At 42.7% G+C, this 23934-nt stretch overlaps 1 protein-coding gene across 1 annotated transcript in view; it reads right to left on the bottom strand.

The window, feature by feature from the left end:
* The window catches only part of LOC119656208 (piggyBac transposable element-derived protein 4-like), a 123984-nt gene that overhangs the window by 99899 nt on the left and 151 nt on the right, over nucleotides 1-23934 (bottom strand). The window lies entirely within an intron of this gene.

Below are 23934 nucleotides of genomic sequence, written 5' to 3'. Positions count from 1 at the left end.
AGACAAATTTTAACAGACGATTTTGGAATGACAAAGTTGTGCGCGAAAATGGTTCCAAAGAACCTTTCTGAGGAGCAAAAGCAGCATCGAATGACCGTCGCAGAAGCCTGTTTGGAACAAGTTGAAAACGATCCCACGCTGCTTGATCGAGTTATTACAGGCGATGAGAGCTGGTTTCTTCAATACAACCCGGAAACCAAATGCCAAACCTCACAATGGTTGTCTCTGCACGCCCCCCACGTTAAAACGATAATTATTACCTTTTTTGATATCCGTGGAATCATCCACAAAAAATTAGTTCCATCAGGGCAAACCGTAAATCAAGTATACTATCGCCAAGTACTCGAAAGATTAGCGAAAACGAGTCCATAGGGTGCGCCTAGATATCGCTCGTAGCTGGATCCATCATCACGACAACGCGCTTTGCAACACCGCCCTTAGCGTATCCCAGTATTTAGCCTCAAAAGGGATCGGCGTGTTGCAACAGCCGCTTTATTCGCCCGATACAGGATTAGGCCCGCGTTCGGGTTAAATGTAGATGTTACAATAAGTTTTTTGAGCTTAAACAAATCTTTTTAAGCAGGGATCCCTGCATGATTGATGACCTTTTAAATTTCTTTAAGAAATCTAGAGTCAGACTATAACACATATGGGGTCTTTTCGCAGCTTCACGGCACAGCATTTCCTACCCTCCCCATTTCCTTTCTCTGCATCGACCTATCCTTATTTCTCTGCGCTCCAACGGTTCGCTGTGTTTAGTAGAAACGCGGAGAATTATCCATTCCACAACGTGTCAGCTATCTTTGGACCACCGAGAAGCCGGTAACCACACTCAGAGTCTCCTGAGTATAGTCAAGGGTAGGTGACTGTATATCCTGTAATGCTACAGATGGAGTCGAGGCCTATGCTTACCTTAGGCATGTTGTAAATAGCATTTGAAAACACAGTACACATTGTCAGCTTCTTAGGAATCATATCACCTATGAGTAACAATAATCTGAATAGGTGCGTCTTATATGAACATAAAGACCTCCTGAGATCCTGTCCTACCCCCTTTCAGTATTGTCGTAAATTTACCTATTGAAAAAAAATTCCTTCCAATCCATAGCTCGCTACACAGGATACATAGGAAAAGTCTAGCACTAGCAAGGATTACCAGTCACGTCAAAGAGTCCTGATAGATTTACAATTGCCCGGTTTCGGTGTACGACTAACGTTTATCAACACTACTACCTGGATAACTCTTTACTATCATTTAGTATCTGGTGTGCTAGAAAAAATGCTGCCTAGAAATGTATCTAGTGATCCTTAAGAATTGTATTCGAGAAAGGGCTGCACAATTCCAATTGCCAAACCTATGTAAATGGGCTAGGGCTGATGAAGTATGGGAGACGGACAACATAGTCAGCAGTTACAAGGCGAAAGAGACCTTGAAATTTTCAGTGTATCATGTGCATTGTCTAACCTTAGGCCTGACTAGAAGGGGGTCGAAAGAAGAGGGGGATGGCCCTGGACCCGGAGTTTTCCTGGAAATGTGGAGTAGAAATTTTAATCAAAAAAAGTGTAAATAGAGGGAGCCGCACAATTTTTCCGCATTTTTTCTCCGAGCCTAGATTTTTTTTATACGGCCCTTCAAAAAGAACGTCAAATAGTGGACAAGAAACAGGGGAAGTGATAGCTGTATTAAAAGTGAATAATGCCCAACATTGGAGGACTAGTGGGGATTTATCTCAAATAGGTAAAGGTTTACGTCCTCCACCATACAAAAACCTATCATGATCCATTTGCATGGTAGAGGCTTGAACCAGCTACTTCGTTCACCAATGATTGGCATTCAAATAAAAAGAGTTCGCACCACCTTTAAGTTGAAATTTCCGGTCACACTGCAGTGATTCGTCTGGTCAAACCTAATTGAATTCCATCGAGTGTCGATGTTCAATATAAAATCATTATTCGCTTTGAAGATAACGACCGACATCTAACAATTATATCCAAACAGAGAAAGAACGTTCACCGACCGAGTGATTTGTATTACTTTTTCCTCGATATCCTCTCGTCTCCTTTCAGTTTCTTCCTATAAAAATTTAATTTAATTAAACGAACGCGATAAACAGGAAAAAAACGTCTTACGTGATCTAACAGAAAATCTGTCGTTACCAATCCATCACTCCTTCAATCTTGACAACTAATTCACACTCAATAAGGCATCGCTTCCCATATATCAACTTATTCAGATCAGTTTGTTATGATCTTGTGTCGAGTTTTTCACGTACATCTGAGTTTTTCCTTGGATTTGCACATGCTGGATAGTTTTCCTTTCTCGATCGTGTTTTCCATTCTGAGCACGTGCGATCAACAGGCAATAAAGTAATTTTTGTTGCCCTTGCATCGAATCCATGTAGAATTGAAGTTTTTCAGTGGTTATGCTCCCTGGATGCAGAGGATCAATGTGTGTGATCTGAGCCGATGCGGATCAATGCCAGTGTGAATTGTGGTTGATGATGGCTTGAATTTCCCTACAGTGATTTTGAAGAGTACCAAAGTGGTTTCTATTTGGAAATCTGAGTGCTATGAATGGTTCTTTATAATATTGTTTATATTTAAATATCCTCTACGTATTCAAATTTATAGGAAAGTAATGCATGCTACGAAGATTTTGGCGAACCCCATATCCTTATTATTACCTTCCTAAGTATGGCTTAGTTACGTCACTAGAGGACTAAGCTGCCTTCATTCGTTTGTGCCTGCTTCCTGGACCGCAGACTTCGTCTTCTACTTCATTTCCACATGGGCCCGATTATTCTGTCGACTAGCCTGCTAGAAATACATAGACTCCGCTCCTTGCTCTTATCTTTCCCCCCATTGCCCTTTTTGCACCACTAGTTACTCTCCTTATCTAATTGGTTTTCAGACTAGTTCGACCAGCTCATTCACAACAAGCCACTCTCATCCTCCATCTCATCAGATATGACTTATCCTGCCGCGTTGCCAATAGGCTTTCTTGACGGAAACTATTTTAATTAATCTAGATGCGGAAAGATCAACGTCTCGTTCTGTGGCCGAAATTTGGATCCTGGTTTTGTCATGGATGTTTGGGTTTGCCGTTGTGTTCAACCTATTTCTTCAGAACTCCCTATCTTATCCATGCAAAAGTTGAAGGTTTATCTTCTTGCAATGGTCAGCGAGGATACCAAATATTTCCAAGAAAGTATTCCTCCTCTTCTTCTTTTGCAATGAATCTAGAAAGAAAGTTCCTATCAACTTGCCACTCTGGCAGTACTATAGAATGTGAAAAATCCGAGGGAGTCAACCCGATTCCCGTCGGATATAAGTCCTTGTCCTCCCGAAGTCTTTGTCTCCATTTGTCTAGGTTGGGCGACCCTGTCCAACATTTTCAGAAACAGAACAGCATATAGCTTGGGTGTCTACTAAATCCTCCCAATTGGTCCTGTCGTCGTCCTATATGTTCTCCTGAGGACTCGACGTTCGAAAGCATTGACTTACCGACCGCATGCAGTTTTACTTCAGCACTAGACTGATCCATTTCAGGAAAATTTAGAGCCTTCTTTCTGTTATGTTTGACAGCATTTGGTAATATGTGTAGGTACATAGCAGCGCTATCCCTGTATACTTTTCCTAGCTGCGATTGTCACTTTTTCATAAATATAGCAACAAATATTTTGCACCAAACTTCAGCCATATTTTCGTTAGATTAAACAGTGTTTATGCGTTCGTGAAGTTTCTTCACCGTCCCCATACTTCCTATTTTTAGTAGCTCTGCAAATATTCCACCCACTCCCGGCTCTGATATTTATTTCGAGGAAACTTTGCTTCCCAATAGTTTCGGAACGGATAGTCGTCCTGATGACAGTTCTTTTGAAGGAAAAACTACCGGGTGAATTTGCGTTTTCTAGGCTCAACAGCACAAGCAATATTCAAGCATGAAGGGAGTTGAAAAGTCTTAAAGGAGGTTTGATGAGATAAAGCCGGAGGAGGAACGCAGAAGAGAACTAGACATGTTGGAAGCGGGTATTGAAACGAAGCTTACAGTTAAAGTTTATCTCTGGGCCTTGAAAGAAACTCAGAAATGATAGTGAGTAGGGAAAGGATTTTGGGGATGATTCGCGCTAGTAATACATCAACTAGCATTTTTTGCCCCTTCGCGGTAATGGAAACAAAGATGTTACTGTGAACCATTAGCGTAACACGGCATGATTGCATTCGAAATGAGGACATCCGGAACCGATATGGGGAAAAATTATGAGAGAAGCCTGGTCGATGGTCTGCACATGTAATTCGCGTTACCAAGAACACACTTGGAGTAGATGGGGGATGAGTAGGTAGGTAGATATCAGTGTTCGTTTCTAGGAGTCCAATTCACGCTATGGTGTGACTTTTTGGTAACACAAAATCCATGACGTGGTGGTAAGAGCAAGAGAGCAGAGCCCAACCGGTTCACATCTTCAGAACCATCCCGTACCATTCACGAAAAAAGATAGCTCTCCCTGCAGCTAGAGATCTCTCTGATGTCCTCAACGAATGGTTCACCTATTGTCCGTAGCCTGGCCCTAGATAGAGCTGGGCAGTCGCAAACGAAGTGCCTGATGGTTTCTCCTTCAGCTTCGGCAATGCGAATTGTAAGGTATGCCGAGTTTAGCGGCATGATCCCCTATGCAACGGTGCCCTTTGTAGATGACAAAAAAGCTCTCGCGATCTGATTTTGTTATAGACGAACTAAATCCTTCTTGACTGATCACAGGTGGTGAACCTTCGCCATCTGAGGTCCGCAGGTGCTATATTGTGCGAATAATTCCACCCATAACAGTCGCCAGCGGGCGCAGACTGTACTCGCCGAAGGACTGTCCGGAGCGGAGCTCCGTCTGGCCAGTCTGTCAACCCGCACATTGTCCTCTACGTTTCTAGGTTCGGGAATCCAGAGGAGGATGACTTTGAACGTCCCGCCCAGACTGTTTAGCGTATTTCTGTATGTCCTCACAAACCTGAAGGATGTCGCCGCTGAGTACAAGGCCCTACTAGCCACTTGGTTGTCGGTCAGAATAGCTGGAGATCCCATTTCCTTACAAAGGTCCTTTTATAGGAATAGAAGGCTGTACACACCTTCTTGACCATCAGTTCTACACCGATAGGAAGCGACCAAAAGACCATCCGAAACAACAATGGCTTGATACGCTTGATCGTAATTTGAGAGCTCCTCAACCTCATTCAGATCAAACCCATGGCTGAGCAAAATGGCGCAATCAATTAAGAGGCGCCGATCCCGCTTCTAAACGGGGCAAATGCCGAAAAAGAAGAAAAATTGTTAGCTTATTCACCGAACACTAAAGCAATAACGTGCCTAAATTGGATTGCAAAAAGGCACAGTCCGGCAGAGACGAAGAATAATTCAAGGACAATGCAAGATGGATATACAAATATCCTGAATGGGGAAAGGAAAGATCAATCTACTTTCGAAGTAAGTGTGGATACAGGTGGAAGCACACAATATAATCGGGAATATATTAATCGTTCCTTAAAGAAACCAGCTAATAGCTGAGGAACGTACCGTAGCATTACATCAAGGGTCCTTTTAATTATTTGGCTCCGGCATCTAACTATATTCGTAGACGCCCGAAAAAAATGCCCTTAGAATTTAGAGCCACATAGTAGGAAACCTCTCAGAGTCCCGATCTCATTTTCCTCTCTGCTCCAATGTTGGAGGTAATTATTTTCGAGGAGCATCCAGCCTTGATTTTTTTTGGCTCATACATAGCATTCTTAACAGAAGGAAGTGAAAGCAGCATAAGAGCTCTTTTAAACGCACCTCGTAAACATTAACATTGTGAATACTACATTCAGTTGGTCATTAGGCGGTGGCATAGTTTATAAAAGCCCCATGCATCACCCAAAGTTCTGCGGCATTGAAGGGCCGACATGTCAAGAAATGCAGGACGAACAGGGTAACGCGGATAAGGAAGGTGCTTTTTAAAGAACAGAGAACGAGTAAATTTCCTCTGAACCAATTCATTTGCATGACAGCCGTAATAATGTTAATGGCACAATACTACTGACAAATATCCAGTGAGGTATACAGAATGGCTGGGTAATGATTATCCTTGAACTAGTATGAGGAGCGAAGAATACAGCCAGATAATTTGCAAAAACTCGGCTGAGGATGTTAACATATTGAAGATTAAACCTGAAATTTTTGCCGAAGTTTACGTTAAGTTACGCAAAACATTTACTAACATGACACATCAACTGGGCGAGGGGTGCCGGGGTTGGATTATTAGTGCAGGCGAGTGAAAAATGGAAAATATCATAGTTTCAAATCGTCCTTGCGAAAAGATAAGAAGAAGTAAATAAGGAAGGAAGGTCATTAATGAAGAAGAAGAATAGAATTGAACCAAAGATAAGAGTCCTGGGGGACTCCACATGAGAAGAAAAAAAGAAGTTGAGACGCAACTGTTAAAGGAGAACCTACTCGCTCTACCGCACAAATAAGGACTCAACCAGGAAAGAGCAGATGGTGGAAATCTTGAGGAGTAGTCAACGGACAAAGTTGGTAAACTCGGATAAGTTAGTTATGCTCAGCCCTTTCAAACCTATGCTGCTCCTTCCTGCTCTGTCTGCCTGTCTGTCATACCCGATTTATTCGGAAACGGCTTAGGTTATTGTCACAAAATTTGGCGAAAACATGTGGCCTTTGAATTCCTTTACAGATTGTAAGTGGCCCCATTTTGTATTGAGTTTTAGTGGGGCTCCCAGCGGGCTGTGAAAGTATTATCGTTGATACGACAATCCATTTGAATCTGGGCCCTGAAGTGTGTTAGATCACTTCATTCAGAACTGCAAAGGATCAATACTGGTCTACGTTACACTGTAGGAGGCAATGTGTCACTGCGCTAGCCGGTGATTATTATCCTGATTCGATTCGGGTACAAATTCACAACTGAGTCGACTGGTATCCGACACGCAGACAGTATTCGAAAACAGCGTTTCTGATTAAGGTTTTTGTGTCGAACATAGGTTTTTAAAGTTGATTATATGGTCTCCATCGCTTGTGCGATGAAGTTTTAGGCGGTTAGGGGTGTTTCGCCCATAAGGTATCACGAATTTCTAATATGAGCTAAACCGTTTATTTACGTAGCTTATGACAGAAGGCGCTAAAATACGGAGGCAGTTTTTCCAAGATGTCATAGAGCGTTGTGACAACCTGGTTGCAGGATAAATTTTGCTCTGCTACTGCCCAAACTACTAAGGAAAGAAACTGATTTAGGGGTAGGAGGTCATCTCTCTGGAAGTTGAGTTTTAAAATCTTTGATATCGGTTGCACGATCGAACCGAGTTATTGGTTTGTACGAAGAGAGGATAGTGAGGAATGTTGGTAAAAAATTAATTGATGAGGCGATTATTGTTATTATCCATTTGTGACGGAAGTGGAATTGTGGAGTGAAGCAAGGACTCTTGAAGATTAGGAAAGTATGTTTGAAGAGGACGTGTAAACCGACAAAACGTATCAAACAATTCTTCCACTAAAGAAGCTGGACAAGAACATGGAAAATAACGTAGGAAATAATTAACGCAGTTGGAAGGTGAAATGCAAGCAGGGATTGCGTCAAAGGAGCGGGTACCTATCAAGATGATAGAAATAACAGGAACACCCTCCGCCTGTTGCCAATTATTATAACTTTATCCGAAAGCTGCACATCGAGATCGCAACGAAGGAAGGATTATGAGGCTCTGAATGAAAAATACTACTGTTAAGGCACGTTTCAGTGAGACAGATGATGTCAGGCAAAGTGAACACGGCCAATATCAAATTTTGGTAATATAATGTGAACCCTAAATTTTTGGGCTCGTCTATGACGGTTGATGATGTGCTGGATAGCAGCGAGAATCACAAACTGCTGATGTAACCATTGATTTGGGTCAGGTAGGACGGTACCACAACAGGTATTACAGCCCTAAGATGTTAATGGAACAAATCAAATTGCTAAAATTTTCCGACGAGAAGCATTTTTGAACGTGGGACTTCGCAGGTGCTTGAGGGTGCAACGGACGAATATTACACACTTTTGGACAATGAATGTTTTACTGCAGTGGAAAAGGGAAAGTCATTCGTAAAAGAAAATTCTACTCAGTGGTAATCGACATTTTTTGGTTCTACTGCAGGTTCTTTTCAACAAGAACTCCCAGACTCGTAGTTTTATAGTAGTTTTTTTTTGCATTCGCCCGCCCCACCCTTCGCTCGTTGTCTCCCCCACTTTCTTCACTTCTGGCTCATCTGTTGCAAACAGCTCTTATCACGTCAAAGTACTATCATGCCTTTCTGACCATGCCTTTAGTATGTTATAACAAAGTAGTAAGCTCCGAATCGTTTTTGAATTGAGTAACCAAACTTTTCTCATCCTAAACAACACTCAAACTAGTAAACAAATTAGACCAGATACCAGCTACCTTGGATTTATTATAAAACTAAACTATCTGGAGTCATTTTCAAGGACCCTCATCCACTTTGTTGTAGATAACCGCTTCTTTCAACCTGGTATTCTTCACCTTATCTCTAATAAATGACACATTTTTACTCGCCGCCATATTAATCGGCTGTCACTTACTCGTCAACCTGGTCCAAAGAGTTTACCGATCGATCATTAATAAGCCTCGTCCGCAGGTTTTTCCACTATGCACCTTGTCGACAGCTTCCACATTGACGGTCTATCATCGTCACCTACAAAACGAGCGACTTCTGTAGGGTCCCGCTCGTTACTAGATGACACGAATCAACGAGTAAATCACGCTTGAAACAATAAAAGATGAAGTGATTAAACGTGGTAGATCTCCGCCGCAAGGCAAATCTCGTAATTTATGTTCAGATTATTCCTAGAAATTATTATCACTTCGATTTACCAGGCATATTCGCTGCAACCAAGCCAGCTCCGAGCTAAGCAATGATGAATTTCAAATATGTCCGCAAACAATTTTTTACCTTTAATAATGTCATTATACACTGATTGGATTGCATGAACGTTTTTAAAAGAGTTCTGGTCGTGAACGCAACGGAATTTGGTTTCTCTGTGCGACCATAAACGGTGACATACATGGTTAATATGTGTTCCATATCGGCGGTTACAATGTAAAATATTATCGTAACGAGACGTAAGCATTTCGTTTTTGCAGCAACATGTCCTGACTCTCTCATAAATAATTGAAAAATAGATGATGTACAGATATCGGGTTACATGGAAAATTTAGTCGAACAAGTTGGAAGTGTACTGTCTTAGAGGAGCCGCCTGTTCGCAGGCTCCCAATAACTGCTTCAAACAATGCGATTTCTGGAGCAGATAATGTCAGAGGAAGTCTAACTTGTATAATCATTTCAAGACTGTACCTGTGTCCTTTCCATCCAGAATGCTACCTTGAGAAAATTTTATTAATCTTCAACATACTTCACTTGACTGCCAATGTCCAGACTGCATCACATGATTCTTCCTTGCTCATTCCTAAATTTTCATTACGTAATAACGTCGGTCGTTTATTTACCAACTGCTATACGACACACGTACGCAAACATGTACTGCATCGTCAATCCGATCAACATAATGGATCATATCCCTCATTGCTAAATAACCACTTCCTTCCCCATATCCAATCAGACATGTCCTGATTAATCCTTCGAATTTTGTTTGAATACACGTTATCATCAAATAAATCGAGTCGCAAAGTAAGGTTTACCACTGCCGTACCGGTTGTTGTCGATTAAGCAAAGGGTCCACGTCCTTCCGTAAGCACGTGCCTCAACACGTGTCCTTCAGCAAAAGAAGACATCAAGGCGGGTTGTAGGATATTTATCGCCAAAATGGGCGTGAAAATGCGCGCAGAGAAAGCCGTACTTGTAGGGCTAATCTCCGCACTTCAATCGGATAACGATAACATGTTTGATTTTCCCAAATTTAAATCGAATTTAACTATGCCAGGACCTATATTCAATCGGATTGATTCACTTTTTATGTAAACTGCAAGCAACAATACGCATTGTGTGTGTTTAGAATGTAATGAAGTTGTGATTGGGATGGTTTTGTGTTCGTAATTCAAAGCACCAAATGAGAAAGGACCCATTGTTTTCAGCCTTCATTCATAATGATTAGTTTCCTCCGTGGAAATGATGAATACAAATCGAGTACAACATATTGCTCTCACCAGACCTGAACAAAAGATTGGCTAATTAAAAATACCAAATCAATAGGAAAGCCAACAAGTCCTTGGTTTCCCGACAAGATTCGCTTCCATTCACGATAGCTGCGACATAAACACCTCATCATGTCCTGGAACCTTATCCCCCGTCCAACCAAACCCCCAAGGAGACCAGCTGAAATAATGCCGTACCGCAAGAATAAAATCGGGAAAAGGGTAAAGAATAATAGCATTTCCGTAGTACAGGTATTTAATAGCAGAGGAGAGTTACCTAAGCTGTTACAAATGGGCATCGAGGCAAGGACACTACTTGTGTAGATAACACATATGTGTGGCTGGCGCAGGACGATGGTCATCTATTAGGGATTTGGTTTAGATGGTCGCTCGTAAATTATCTTGATCTCGCTAATAGGAGATTTATTATTAGAAAGGGTAAAGGATTCTTTGGCAAAAGTGTCATGTCAGCTTAGTTTTATTATCAGATACTTTCCTTTATTATCTTTTGGACTATTCATAATAGAGTGGTATCTGTGTGTATCTGTGGATTTTGGGGCTTGTATGTCAGATTCAGATGGGAAAGCAAAGTTGAATATTGTCATCCGCACATAAGAAAGGATTACTTTGTTATAAATATTTAATGGGGAATAACATTTCATAATAATACTTCGAACTCCGTGGCAGAATGCAATAATACTCCCTTGAATATTCTGAAGTTTGTAGGCTACCTTGGAAGAGCAACTGCTGAAGCTCATCAAGAGATGTCAACTAATGAGTTGACTTTGCCATGTTAGGACGGCAATAAACACCTATTTATTCAACAATGCTGACTAGGCTTAGTAGTCTGAACTTGAAGCACATCCAACTAATGGACCGAGCTCAGACTCCCCTAAATTCGAGAAAGTATGTCCGCTGCCAGTGCAAGCTACTGTAAAACAGTCGACATATTTGTTCCATGGAAGTTTTATATAGAACAAAACCTTATAACCATCGATTCAGTGTCTGTCTATTCACCGCTCCTGCAGCCTGTTTTCGCCTTTTTTTTCGGAGTTGTTAAGTTTGCACCGTGGCGGATTTATACCGATGAGAATCATCCCCCTACTCACATTCTCTAACCTCTATCCTGTGGATAATATATAATATACGTGGAGCGACCCGTCTTGTTAACTAACAGCATATCAGGCTTGTTGTGCAATATATGACGATGTAAGCCAAATTATCCAGTATTGCTTGCGGCTCATATCGATAAACCAGACATGTTCCCATGATCAGCCTATGCCAGCATGCAAGGTTTTGGTGAATCACCCTACATACAGCATTGTGCCCATTCCTGTATTGCACCCTTGCCATTATATCATCATCATCATCAACGGCACAACAACCGGTATCCGGTCTAGGCCTGCCTTAATAAGGAACTCCAGACATCCCGGTTTTGCGCCGAGGTCCACCAATTCGATATCCCTAAAAGCTGTCTGGCGTCCCGACCTACGCCATCGCTCCATCTTAGGCAGGGTCTGCCTCGTCTTCGTTTCCTACCATAGATATTGCCGTTATAGACTTTCCGGGTGGGATCATCCTCATCCATACGGATTAAGTGACCCGCCCACCGTAACCTATTGAGCCGAATTTTATCCACAACCATACGGTCATGTTTCCTATCTGCGGTTCAAATTCCTACTTACTCTTCGAGACCTCAGACAGCCATTTATTCCGGCCGATTTCTGCAAGGAAGTATTTCACGCAGTACACGATCTTGCGCACCTAGGGATCAAAACGACGAACCGAGTAGTCACCGGGAAGTACTTTTGGCCGTCATGAACAAGAACGTAAACTCCTGGGCCAGACAGTGCATTGTGTGCTTAAATTGTAAAATCAACAAGCACGAAAAAAGGAAGTAGGCGTATTCCCTTGGCCGACCAAGCGCTTTCACATCATCCACCTCAACATCGTTGGTCCTTTGCGAGACTGGCACGGTTACAAGTATTGCCTCACAATCATCGACATTTTTACGCGAAGGCCTGAAACAATACCTCTGACTGACATTACGGCAAAATCATGTGCCGAGGTCTTCTGCCAAGAATGGATCCCGCGGATTATTCCGCCGGTACTTCCATCTTTTTGATAGAAGCTCTCGATTTGTCACATTTCCAAAAAGGTTTGCATAATTAAGAAAGGATGGGGCGGGGAAGAAAAAGGGGGGAGCAGGATGATTGACATGCAGGAGAGGAATGGGAATCAGAAGCTAGGAGGAGTGCTAATGACGGGAAGGTTTAACAAATTGGGAGCCGGAGTAATTGCTGATGTGGAAGACTACACTACTTTGGGGATCAAAAAGACGATTTTGTGATTGGAGGGATAAGAGGAACTGGTGTAACAGATGAGTCCGAAGAAAGTTATCTATAACAATCTCGATCTGCATGGCCTTGAAAACAAGAGGATTGGGATGGGATTGACATTTGACCAGGAAGTTACGGGCATGACAGGCAAGGAAGGCATCAATACGTGGGGTTTGGCAGGACTCGTTGAAGATCAGGTTGGAGATGTGTTTGGAGCGGTCTTCGTTCTTGAAAATGTTGCCGCAATGGCAAAAGATTCTGCGCTCTTTCAGGTGGAGCCGCTCCATTTGGGATGAGGAGCTCTCGGAGCAGAAAATGAAGCCGTAAATGAGGAGTGGTCGGATAAGCTGCTTATAGCAAAACAGCTTAATTTTTTGGAAGTAGGGATATTGTATTTTAGGATAGGATACAGGGACCTGAAGGCATCAGTTGCACGGCCAAGTGCCTTCGTTATCTGACGGACTTGGGAGAGGCGAGAATTCATTGTCACTCCGAGGTATGTGACTTCTTTCACAGTCGGGATAGGATTGTCATGGATTTTAAGCAACAAAGTTCTTATGTCACTCCACATTTTCAGCATCATTTTCATGTTACCATGAAAGATGAAAGTCTCACATTTATCGGGGAAAGTTTCCAACGGGTGAAATTGTGGTAAAGCTAAATAAGAATTCAGACGAGCTTCATCGTGGGAGATGCATTTGATGGAAGTATAAAAGATGAGGTCATACGCGTATTAAAGGATTTGGATAGGACACGGGTGTGGGGTTGGTTTAGAATGTTAGCGGTGAACAGGGGGAAATGGGTTGCAGAAGGGGCTGAATCCTGAGGAATGCCGGCGGGGCAAGTATAGGACGGGGAGAGGTCCTGTTGGATATTGACTATGAATTTCCGCTCGTCTAGAAAGGTAAGAATTAGAGGTGCGGATGGAAACTGAGGATCTTGGAAAGCTTATACGTGAGTCCGTATTGTCAAACAGAGTCGAAAGCGTTCCTTAGGTCAAGTAGACAGGCTATGGTGGGTGTCTTCCGATTGATATCTAGAAGAATCGCTCAACCGAGTATTTAGTTCAGTTCTCGAATTGGAACTCCGGAAGAGTGTTGTTGTAATCATAGTGCTCGTCTATGAGGGATTTAACGGTCCGCTCGAAAATTTTGGTGGAGCGAGATAGGTTTGAGATAGGCCTGTAGCTGTCAGGATTAATTGAGTTAAGTTTCTTTTTTGGAATGGGAATAAGGCGAGCACTTTTACGATCGGTTGGGAAGTGGGCGTTGAGGAGGCAGGGGTTATTGATAAACTATTAAAGGGATTTTGCTCAGACCCACTGATTTTTTGTTTTAGAGGCTGCGAACACAGTTTTCACTGTACTTGGATTGACAAAGTGGATGGGAGGAACATCTTCATGTTCATCGGGATGGATAAAAGGTTGGGATAAAAGGATTTGGCTAGGATTAGGGCGTTAAAGACTTGGTAAGGATTGGAGTTGATCTATGGATTCAATCACAATGCTTTCAAAGTGTTGATTACGAATGTGAAGAGTGCAATGGTACGCTTTAAGGAAGTGGTTGGTTAGGATGTTCACCTTTTCGATTTGCCTAAAGGAGGGTAAATTTTCTTGAGTTCCCTGAAATGTATCAGGCTTCAGTTCTATTTTGGAGAGGCCTTTGTCGAGGTGATTGATATAAAAGATTAAAATTCTATCGCGGATTGACCAATCATGGGAATGAATTTCGTAACGGAGAGAAGATAATTGCGGGGAGTATCTATTTCTAAATAGCCTCCCCCTTAGGGCACGTATCCCTTGGGAGAGAAATTAGGTTGCGGTAGTTTAGGGAACGAGATGGTATCAGTTCGTCACATACTTGCTGAATTACTTCATAGATTTCGTCATTGGGTAGGCGTTTATTATAGCACAGCTAGAAATGATATGGTCCAATGTTCATTCTGCACTGGTCGTTCTCCACCCACTCTTTCATTATCAACTTTTTATATAAGCCCGAGTGGCAACTACGCCGTCCTGAATAGCACCACAAATCCCTCCATATTAGCAAAGAGCTCCCCAGAACACAGCCATGGCATAATCGATATAATAACTTAAGAGGTTTCTTTGGCCTCTAGTTGCTTGTCCTATTAGTGGAAGGATCAATGGGCACCTCGAGACCAATAACATTCGGTCCGGTGAGCAGGATATTATGAATTTGTAGAGGGTTGGTAAGCAAGTAATCGGTCTTGTGTCTGCGGGGTCCTGTGCCGTGTTCTGGTGGTGGATGCCTTCAGCGATAATCCACTCAGCATAGTCAGCATGGTGGGCAGGTAGCCCCTAAATTTCACTCCAATATTCTCACTAAAAACTGTACCGTCTGGACGCTCTGTTGGAATTTATCGAATGATCTGAAAAACTCCGCTGGACCCTCGAATACGTTGCATTTTGGACACACCTGGAGTGACTCTCGCCATACTATCGTATCCGACTGCATACGACAGAAAGTTTCTTCTTTAATGTATCCCGAGATTCAAGTTACCTTATTTCTCACCCGTCTGCTGCCATTGCCAGTGCTGATTTGAATCAGTCTAGAAATGTCCAGCCTTAGTAAGTCCCGCCGAAGTTCCAGACGAATTCACCATGTAAGTTACTTATTGCCTTCAGAAGGGGGAGAAAGCAAGAACCTTAATCTATGCTTAAAACTACTGAAAGAAGATAAGTTTAAGGGAGCAAGTTGTTCTACGTTATAATATCGAAAAAAGTTTGGAAAATATGCATAAATCCCTGATAGGTCAGAAAGCAAATGTGGGACAGGTAGAAGAGGGAACGGGCGAATTTACGTTGCACCTTATCAGTGACGAGAGAGTAACCAGATCACGGAGCAACACTCAAGGGTACTTCTCACGAGGAAGTGAAACGAGTTATGGAACGTTGGATGGAGTCAAAATCATAGAAGGAGTGAAATATAATACCCGACAATTTTTTAGCCCGATCGGTGACTTCGAGGCAATGGGTGTCGAGGCGGAGCTTATTTTCAAAAGTCACTCTAAGTTCGCTCTCAGAGTGTAGTTCCAATTTGATAAGCATTATCCGTCAAGAAAGTTGAAAAAGGAAGTGGGTAAAGGTTTGAGTGAATAGTGCGCAGAGTGACACTTTCTGATGTTCTGCACTAAATCATTTGCAGAATAGCAGCTAGTCAAGGTGTCTAAGGTTGATTGTAAATAGGCAACGATAAAGCGAAAAACAGCTTAGGATCGACGGCATCGAACAAACAGGAACATGTAAGGAAAAGGAGAAGGTTATTGATAAAGAAAGAGTAATAAAATATCCACAGTAGAGCTCTGTGGGGTGCCAGAGAAGGGAGGGGAGGGGGAGGGAACGCGAATGAGCAGCTATCAAAAAAGACACAGCAGGCAAGCTATGAAAAAACTGATATGGGAGCGCTGAGAGAGGTGAGTTTGATCAGAAGTATCCTGTGATTTGACAAGGTCAGTGTAAATAGGCATTTCCTACGTGAGTTTAAACATTCGGCCATGAAATTGTAGAAGTCGAGCAGGGTGGTGGCAGTAGACCTACGCTTAAATAAGGTGCCCAAGTGGGTAGATAACCAGTTGCTGACATACTTTCCAAGATTTTGAAACAGGAAGAGAATAGCGAAATGGGACGATAATATTCAGCAATAGTGTGATCACCACTTTTGTGAATGGGGATGATGAGAGCCACTTTCCATAGGCAAGGAAAATGAACTCATCAGTTTTAAACAAAAAGAGGAAGACGTTACGATCAGGGCCAACATTGACATCAAGCTTGCCAATGAGTTACTCGACAAGGAGCAGGGTAAGTAGGTGAATGGTAGGAGATACGGGGCAGGCTACATCCACTAGTTGGAGAGATGGAACTGAGGAAAAGTAGCGGCAGAATATAAAACAAGATAGTTAGGGAATTAGCAAAGGAGTCAGAGAATTTAATAGTTGGAGGAGACAGTTACGTATGACTGCGGGAGTTCCGAATATGAGGCCAGAATGATTTGAGGTTTCCGCGCTCAAGTAAGTTTTCAACACTGCCCAGATATTCCTTTCTAGAACTAAGTGCTAAAGATTTGATCGAGGAAAAGCAAAAACTGCATAGATTCCAGAAGTGAGAAACTTCATCCAGGCAGTGAATTTTTGACGTGAAGTTTTCTGTGGACTTCAGTGGTGAGGGTAGAATAAGAGGGGACACAAAACGAAGAGGATCTGTTAGATTAGAATGGAATGTCCCGAGTACTAGGTCAATGGTTAATGGTGAGGGCAGGGGGTCAGTTGATTGTCGGAACACCATATAGAGGCAGCTTCATGATTTTTTCAGATTGTCCGGTTCGGTAGTTCCTGAGAATGGGCCCCTTAAAGAAAGCATCACTTTGCACCCATCCCACTCCCCGCCTTTCTAACAAATCCCAAAACTAAGACCGGCTTCGAAAAGTACTAATCAAGACCTTTGATGCCCAATATGACTATATTCGGTGCAAAAAATGTTACACACCCCTTTTGCATGTATGGGGACCCCCCTAAATTTCAGAATATCACTCAGTAGGAGAATATCACTCACTGCATGTCTGGGCGTTCAAAGTTCCCACCTTCTCACCAAATTTCGTGTCAATAGCCATTTCTGAGAAAAGTGCGTGTGACAGACAGACAAACGGCAGACAGACATTGAACCGATTTTAATAAGGTTTTCTTTTGCAAACAAAACCTTAAAAAAATGCTTGTCCCTCCACAATGCGGATAAACACGCCTTCGAATCTTGGAGCACTAGCTTCCCGCTATGTCCCAAAGCAATCTAAGTATTGATAAATCCTTAGGGAGTTCGTGAATCATCAATTGTTCCTCCTTGTTAATAAAATGAAAACAAAAAAATATTCGCAAGAAATGGTGAGAACTATCGGACATCACCAATACATTAGCGAGTTTCGGTAACTCCAAGTACTTCACAAACTATCGACCTCACGTCCAAATTCCATCAAATTCGGATAAAAGAGAACGATCTTTCTAAAAAGAGTTTTTTCAGCATCTAACGGAAAATATGAGCTCATGCGACTTCCATTTGGACTCGAGAACGCCCCAGCCATCTTCCAAAGGATGATTGACAACGTTCTAAAACCATTCATCAGAATAATATGTAACGTTTACCTCGATGACATAATCATTTTAGGAGCAACTGAGGAAGAATATCTAAGGAACATCAAGACTATGTTTACCCAATTGGAAAAGACCAACCTTAAATGCGGCAAAATCAACCTTTTACCCAATCCCAAGAAAATTGATGCAATTACGGTTTGTCAAGGACAGGTACAAGTCGCAAAGCACCTAACGCAAATAACGAGGGGAAATAATGCGTTAATACAGTGTGGTGTGCAATTTCCTCAGCTGGCTCCTGGTTTTCTGAGGAAAATGAGGTTACAGTGACAGTGAATTCGGACCGGTATATAAACATGCTACAGAATTTTTTTTCCCACGGCTAGAAAATTTGGATTTGGGGGACACTTGGTTCCAACAAGACGGTGCAACAGCACACACTTCAAGAGCATCGAGGGAACACTTTCCAGAGCGCCTTATCTCAATTAGAGGCGATTTGGAATGGCCGACACGCTCTCCCGATCTGTCCCCTTGTGATTTTTTTCTATGGGGTTTTTTCAAATCCCGTGTTTATGTGAACCGTCCAAAAACCCTTCAAGATTTGAAGACCAACATCCAAGAAGAAATTGCCAACATAACACCTGCTATGCTAACAAGAGTCATGACAAACGCCAGAAATCGGTTTACGCAATGTATGGAGAATGGGGGACGTCACCTAACAGATTTGATCTTCAAAACAATGTAAATAAAAACTTTAGACATGTACCTATATTATAAAAAATAAATAAATATTTTCCGATGCATACAATAGTTTTTATTGAGTTTTGAAAAAAGGAAGTTATGCTGCCGCACCCTGTATTAGGGATGCTATTGTACATAATAAATATTCCACAAAATGGTTACAACACAGAAACCTAAGGAACACCCACCCAAACAAGGTACTCCTATGTTATGATGTCCTTCTTACTTTATGACGTCTGAGCAGTCGATAAGGGAAGCCAAGCACCTAATCGTCAAGCCACTGACCTTCTTATTAGCAAAACTCCACCTTTCAAGCAATCGCCGCGCAATCGGGACCCTATCACTTCCACATGAGGCATCTTCAGTCCACGAGTAACCAATTTTTGAACCACTTCAGCAGAAGCTGATTTGTGTGTCTAGAAAACCTTCCAGATTCTCAACAAAAGGAAGCAATCTGTTGAAGACTACAGATTGTTCTGGACGTCGACAATGGCTTTGGTGCTCCGCGAAGGCTACCTTGAAAATTTCTACGTTGCGTGTTTTAGAAGACACAGGATGGCAAGTGATGTCTACTGAGGTGAAACAGTTCTCCAGACCCGAGGAAAGTTTGAAAAATATCCATAAATCCCGATAGGTCGGAAAACGGATGCGGGAGAGGTAGTTCACACGAGAAAATTCTTTTTAAAGAAGAGGAGACGGTAAATTTACGTTGCATGTTTTCAAGGATAATACAATCACAGTTACGAGAAAGTAACCAGATCATAGAAAGTCACTCTAAACTCTTGAGTGTAGGAGGAAAATCGAACTCAGCATAGGTTCCAAAAGACGGAAACTATTTCCTAACAGTGAGTTTTTGATTAAATTTTTTGTGGACTTCAGTCGTGAACCAGACTAGATAAGGGCGTAAAGACTTAGGAGGCGGGGGAACGCAACAGGAAGAGGATCTGATAGAATAGAAGTTTCCGAGTACTAGGTCACACGCTAATGGAGAGAGGACGGGGGTTCAGTTGATTGTCGCCAGGACTGAATTCAGACCTTCCAAATTTGCCTCACGAAAGTTAACCTTGGCAGGCTTGCGTGAGACAGGGGAGTGGATTGAGCATCAAATTCGAGAACAGGGTGATGGGCGTCAGGGCAACGTTGGCAGGGCAAGATAGCATTGAGAAAAGCAAGACGGAAAGGAAACTTACAACAATCAGGGCGCCTCTGCCGGCTGATTGCCAAGTATTGCGCAGTCGCTGACGTCATGTTGGAATGGTAAAGCTGATAACTTAGAACTGAGCCGCTTGGTCCTTAGAGCCCTTACATTTTGGTAAAAAAGCCTTAAATTATGAAAATTATTCAAGGTCAGATAGCCAGGCGAGTGAGCCGGAAATTTTCCCTAAGCTTGGTTCTCTCATAACACTTGATGAATACATCTTGCAGCCAAAAGGGATATTGGACGTTAGCGTCAAAATCGTGGGAATAAGTAACTTTGAAGGAAGCTGGCACTCAGTCGGAAGAGCTATTCTTCACATACGAGATAGTTAACGAGGTTGAGCTGAAATTGTGGAGTAAGCTTGCCACGACACGGTGAGGCGGGGGAGAGGTAAAGTTCAGCAGATGGCCGCTGGAGTAATATGAGATTAGGAAGACGGTCGAAGTGACCTGTCGTTCATTGGTGGTAGGCGAGGGTGCAGTGACAGCAGGATTATCGAACATTTTAAGGGAATTCGACTTAGAGGTTGAATTTCATATAGGAAATTAACGAATACGCCGCTGAGAGACCAACAGGTTCAACTTAAAGAATAATTCGGCGTAGAGAACCTTGAAGTAGTCTCGGCAGGTTCCCCGGCAAGATCCGCTAGTCAGTATATTAATGACTTTTTCCTGCTAAACAAAGTATTCAGATAATTTTCTGTAAAGTTTTACCAGGCATGTTCGACCATTTTGCAGTTGAACTCAAATTGTCTTCATCTTCGCAATTACAGAAGCGAGATAAGACAACCATCAAATTCTTCGCCCACACTGACTGGGACAAATTCAAGTCAGACTTAGCACCAAAACTGAACTTTAAGAAACTCGCTACAGATCGTAATGTGTCGGACAAAGAAATTGACGAACCCATCATTTTGGCTACAGACGCCATCAATACTGCTACATGTAGGAATACCAGGCGGATCAAAGTCGATTAGTTTGTATATAGCAAACTCCCCCATGGCATCATTTTGCACGCCAAATCTGTCTGGCGCAAGAGCCTCTAGCGCAACTTTCATAAATATTGAAATATTGGATTAATTGTCTGAGTAAAATTATCCGGCAAATGGTGGTGCAATTCCGCAGTAAAGATTTGATTCGCTAGATATCGGGCCAGATATACTTCAACATATAAATAGCTTAACAGGAAACACAAGTCCCACGATTTCGTTCCTACCAGGAACAGGGAACCAATCAGCGCGACGCCAGAAAGGTGCAAGTCCTTGCAGAATCATTTGAGTCTCGACTCAATACCCCCCCCCCGCCTCCCTTCATGAATTCTTTAATTTCAAACCGTACCTTGAGCTCGCTATCGGTAAGGTACGCGGTGCAATCAGTAGGATCTATTTTCTTCTTCGGAAGAAAGTAGGACTCAGCACCAAGCCCAAAAACTGATCCTTTACAAGACCTTGATCAGATCCATTATCTGTTATGGAGGGCCCACGTGAATCGCTTGCTCCACCCACTGATTATGCACTGATCTTCCCTATAATTAGAAAGCCATTCTCAACTTGGTGGAACGATTCTTCGAAAGAACGGAGGATCACCCAAATCCACTAATCTGGCAACTCTACCAACAGGGTGGCACCTTCCCATTGGCCAACCTCTTTCCAAATAGTGAGTGAATCCCTAAAAGCCACTATTCTCTTTCGCTCTATGATACTCCTTGCTTGGTAGGGGTACTTCGAAGCTAAGCACAAAAAATGTAACGTGTTATTGTGAATAGTAGTTTGTATGTATTTATGGTGAACCTCCACGTGGTGACCGCTAGGAACTCTTTCTTAACGAAAAGCTACAGACGGGGAAGGATGAAGGCGAATCTTCCGCGCCTCAAAACGGGATAAATTGAACCAACTGGTCCTGCTGGTTGGGGTTAGGTAGGGCTGACAACCCTACACGGAAAAGAACAGGAGCCTCGGACTGGACGGATAACACAACGACGAACCGGGCAACGAAAACGGAATAACGATTTGCGCATTTTCTCATGGAACGTGCGCTCCCTGTACAGAGATGGAGCTGCCAAGCAACTAGCCGATACCCTATTCCAATATAGGGCTGATGTAACAGCGTTGCAGGAGATATGTTGGACAGGGACCGGTTTCCTTGAGAAAAGTCGCTACACCGTATATTATAGCGGTCATCCAGTAAACCATGTGCTCAGAGTAGGTTTCTTAGTCTGTCAAAAAATGGAACCTGCTGTTATCGGCTTTGAAAACATAAGCAAACGGCTATGCACTTTGCGCTTGCGAGGCAAATTTAGAAATATAAGTCTCATTGACGTTCACGCCCCTACAGAGGAGACTGCAAAGTTGAAGAAGGATATCTTCTATGAGGCAATAGAACGAACCCTCGAAGCCTGTCTCAGATATAATATCAAAATCATACTTGGCGATTTTAACAGCCAATTAGAGACGGGCCTTTATCCAAGCGATACGTTGCCTCCCATAGCTTATTATTATTATTCTGTTAAGGGAAAGTCGCACCGCGTCCTTGAAGAACTATTGTGCCCCTTTTACTGGTTATAGTGTACCTGTTGATCATAGTATCTCAAGCAGGCCAGTAACCGTTAGGAACTTTAGTATGTTCCCCACTTCCAGAAGTTTCAGCTTTGCATCTGGTATTAAGTGTTCTCCCAGATGTATCGACCTACTTTGCACAAGTGCCGGACACTGTCCCAGGACGTGCATAGAGGTTTCGTCCTCCTCCTCACCTCCCATAGCTTACATCAAAATACAAACGATAACGGACTGCGGATTATTCAATTAGCAGTGTTACACGAAATGGTTGTTTGAACTACCTGGTTTGCGCGGAAAGCGGTCCACAAATAAAAAGTGGGCCTCTCCAGACGGGACCACTTTCAACCAAATTGACGACGTGTTGATCGAACGCCGCCACCTCTTAGCCTCAATGAATATCGGAACAAATAGGGAGGTCAATATAGACTCGTAACCTCCAGGCAAATCAGCAACAGATAAGATTTTTTTTCTGCGGCAAGCGATGGAAAAACTGTTGGAATATGGACATCAGTTGCACCATCTTTTCATCCACTTTAAAGCCGCCTATTATAGCATAGAGAGGGTAAAACTGTACATGGCCATGGGAGAATTTGGTATCCCGCCGAAATTGATAACCTTGACCGATGTGCGAAGCCAGATAAAAGCAGCAGGATCACTCTCAAGACCATTCGACAACCACAACGGTCTAAGACAAGGGGATATCCTATCATGCGTCCTCTTTGACCTGGCCCTGGAGAATGTGATCCGTAATGCTGAGGTAAATGCGTGGTGTACGATTCTCTTTAAGTTCACCCAACTACTTGCTTATGCTGACGATGTTGGCATCATTGGCAGAATGACCCGAGACGTACAAACTGCCGTCATCCAGATCAAGCAGGCGGGGACAATATCTTGGGTTGCACATCAATGAAGGTAAGACAAAATATATGATGGCAACGTCAGCACCGAAAACCAACCAACCAACACCATCAAACCGCACTGGTCAAACGGAAAGAATAAAGATAGGAGACTTCAACTTTTAGACCGTTGATAATTTCTCCTATCTAGTGTCGAAAATCACAACCGATAACAGCTCCGACGATGAAATCCGCGCACAGTTGTTGTCAGCCAACAGAGCCTATTTCAGCTTACAAAGACTGTTCCGCTCGAAACGTCTCACAATAGGGTCAAAGCTCTTAACGTACAAGATAATGATCTTGTCAGTCGTCATGTATTCCTCAGAGACTTGGGTTCTTAACAAGAAGAATGGCGAACTCTTGGCCGCGTTCGAGAGAAGAATCTACCGAAGAATTTTTGGTCCCCTACATGAGGATGGACAATTCCGTAGCTTACATAATGAAATCTATAAGCGATATCGTGACCATCAGGGCGGGTCACTTAATCCGTATGGATGAGGATGATCCCACCCGAAAAATCAATAAGGGTAACATCTATGGTAGAAAAAGAAGACGAGGCAGACCCTGAGATGGAGCGGTGGCGTAGGCCAGGACGCCAGGCAGCTTTTAGGGATATCGAATTGGTGGACCTCGGCGCAAAACCGGGATGTCTTGATTTCTTGATTAAGGCAGGGCTAGACCGCATACCGGTTATTGCGCCGTTGATGATCATCATCAATTGTATAATAGCTTTTATTAATTAGTACTTTCGTATTTTGATATTGAATTGACTCACGCTTCATACATACAAGTGTACCTTAAAATATTATAAATTGGCAGAAATTGCATTCTTGGCTACCTGCAATTAAGCAAAAAAAATATAAGACTCCATACGAGAAGCGACCAGTTTAGAGTTTTTATAATAGTTTGCTTTACGTCGGTGTAATT

This window comes from Hermetia illucens, chromosome 4 (genome assembly GCF_905115235.1).
Source record: "Hermetia illucens chromosome 4, iHerIll2.2.curated.20191125, whole genome shotgun sequence".
Lineage (NCBI taxonomy): Eukaryota > Metazoa > Arthropoda > Insecta > Diptera > Stratiomyidae > Hermetia > Hermetia illucens.
The sequence above is the reverse complement of the archived record's forward strand: the minus strand, read 5'-3'. Positions and strand labels throughout refer to the sequence as shown.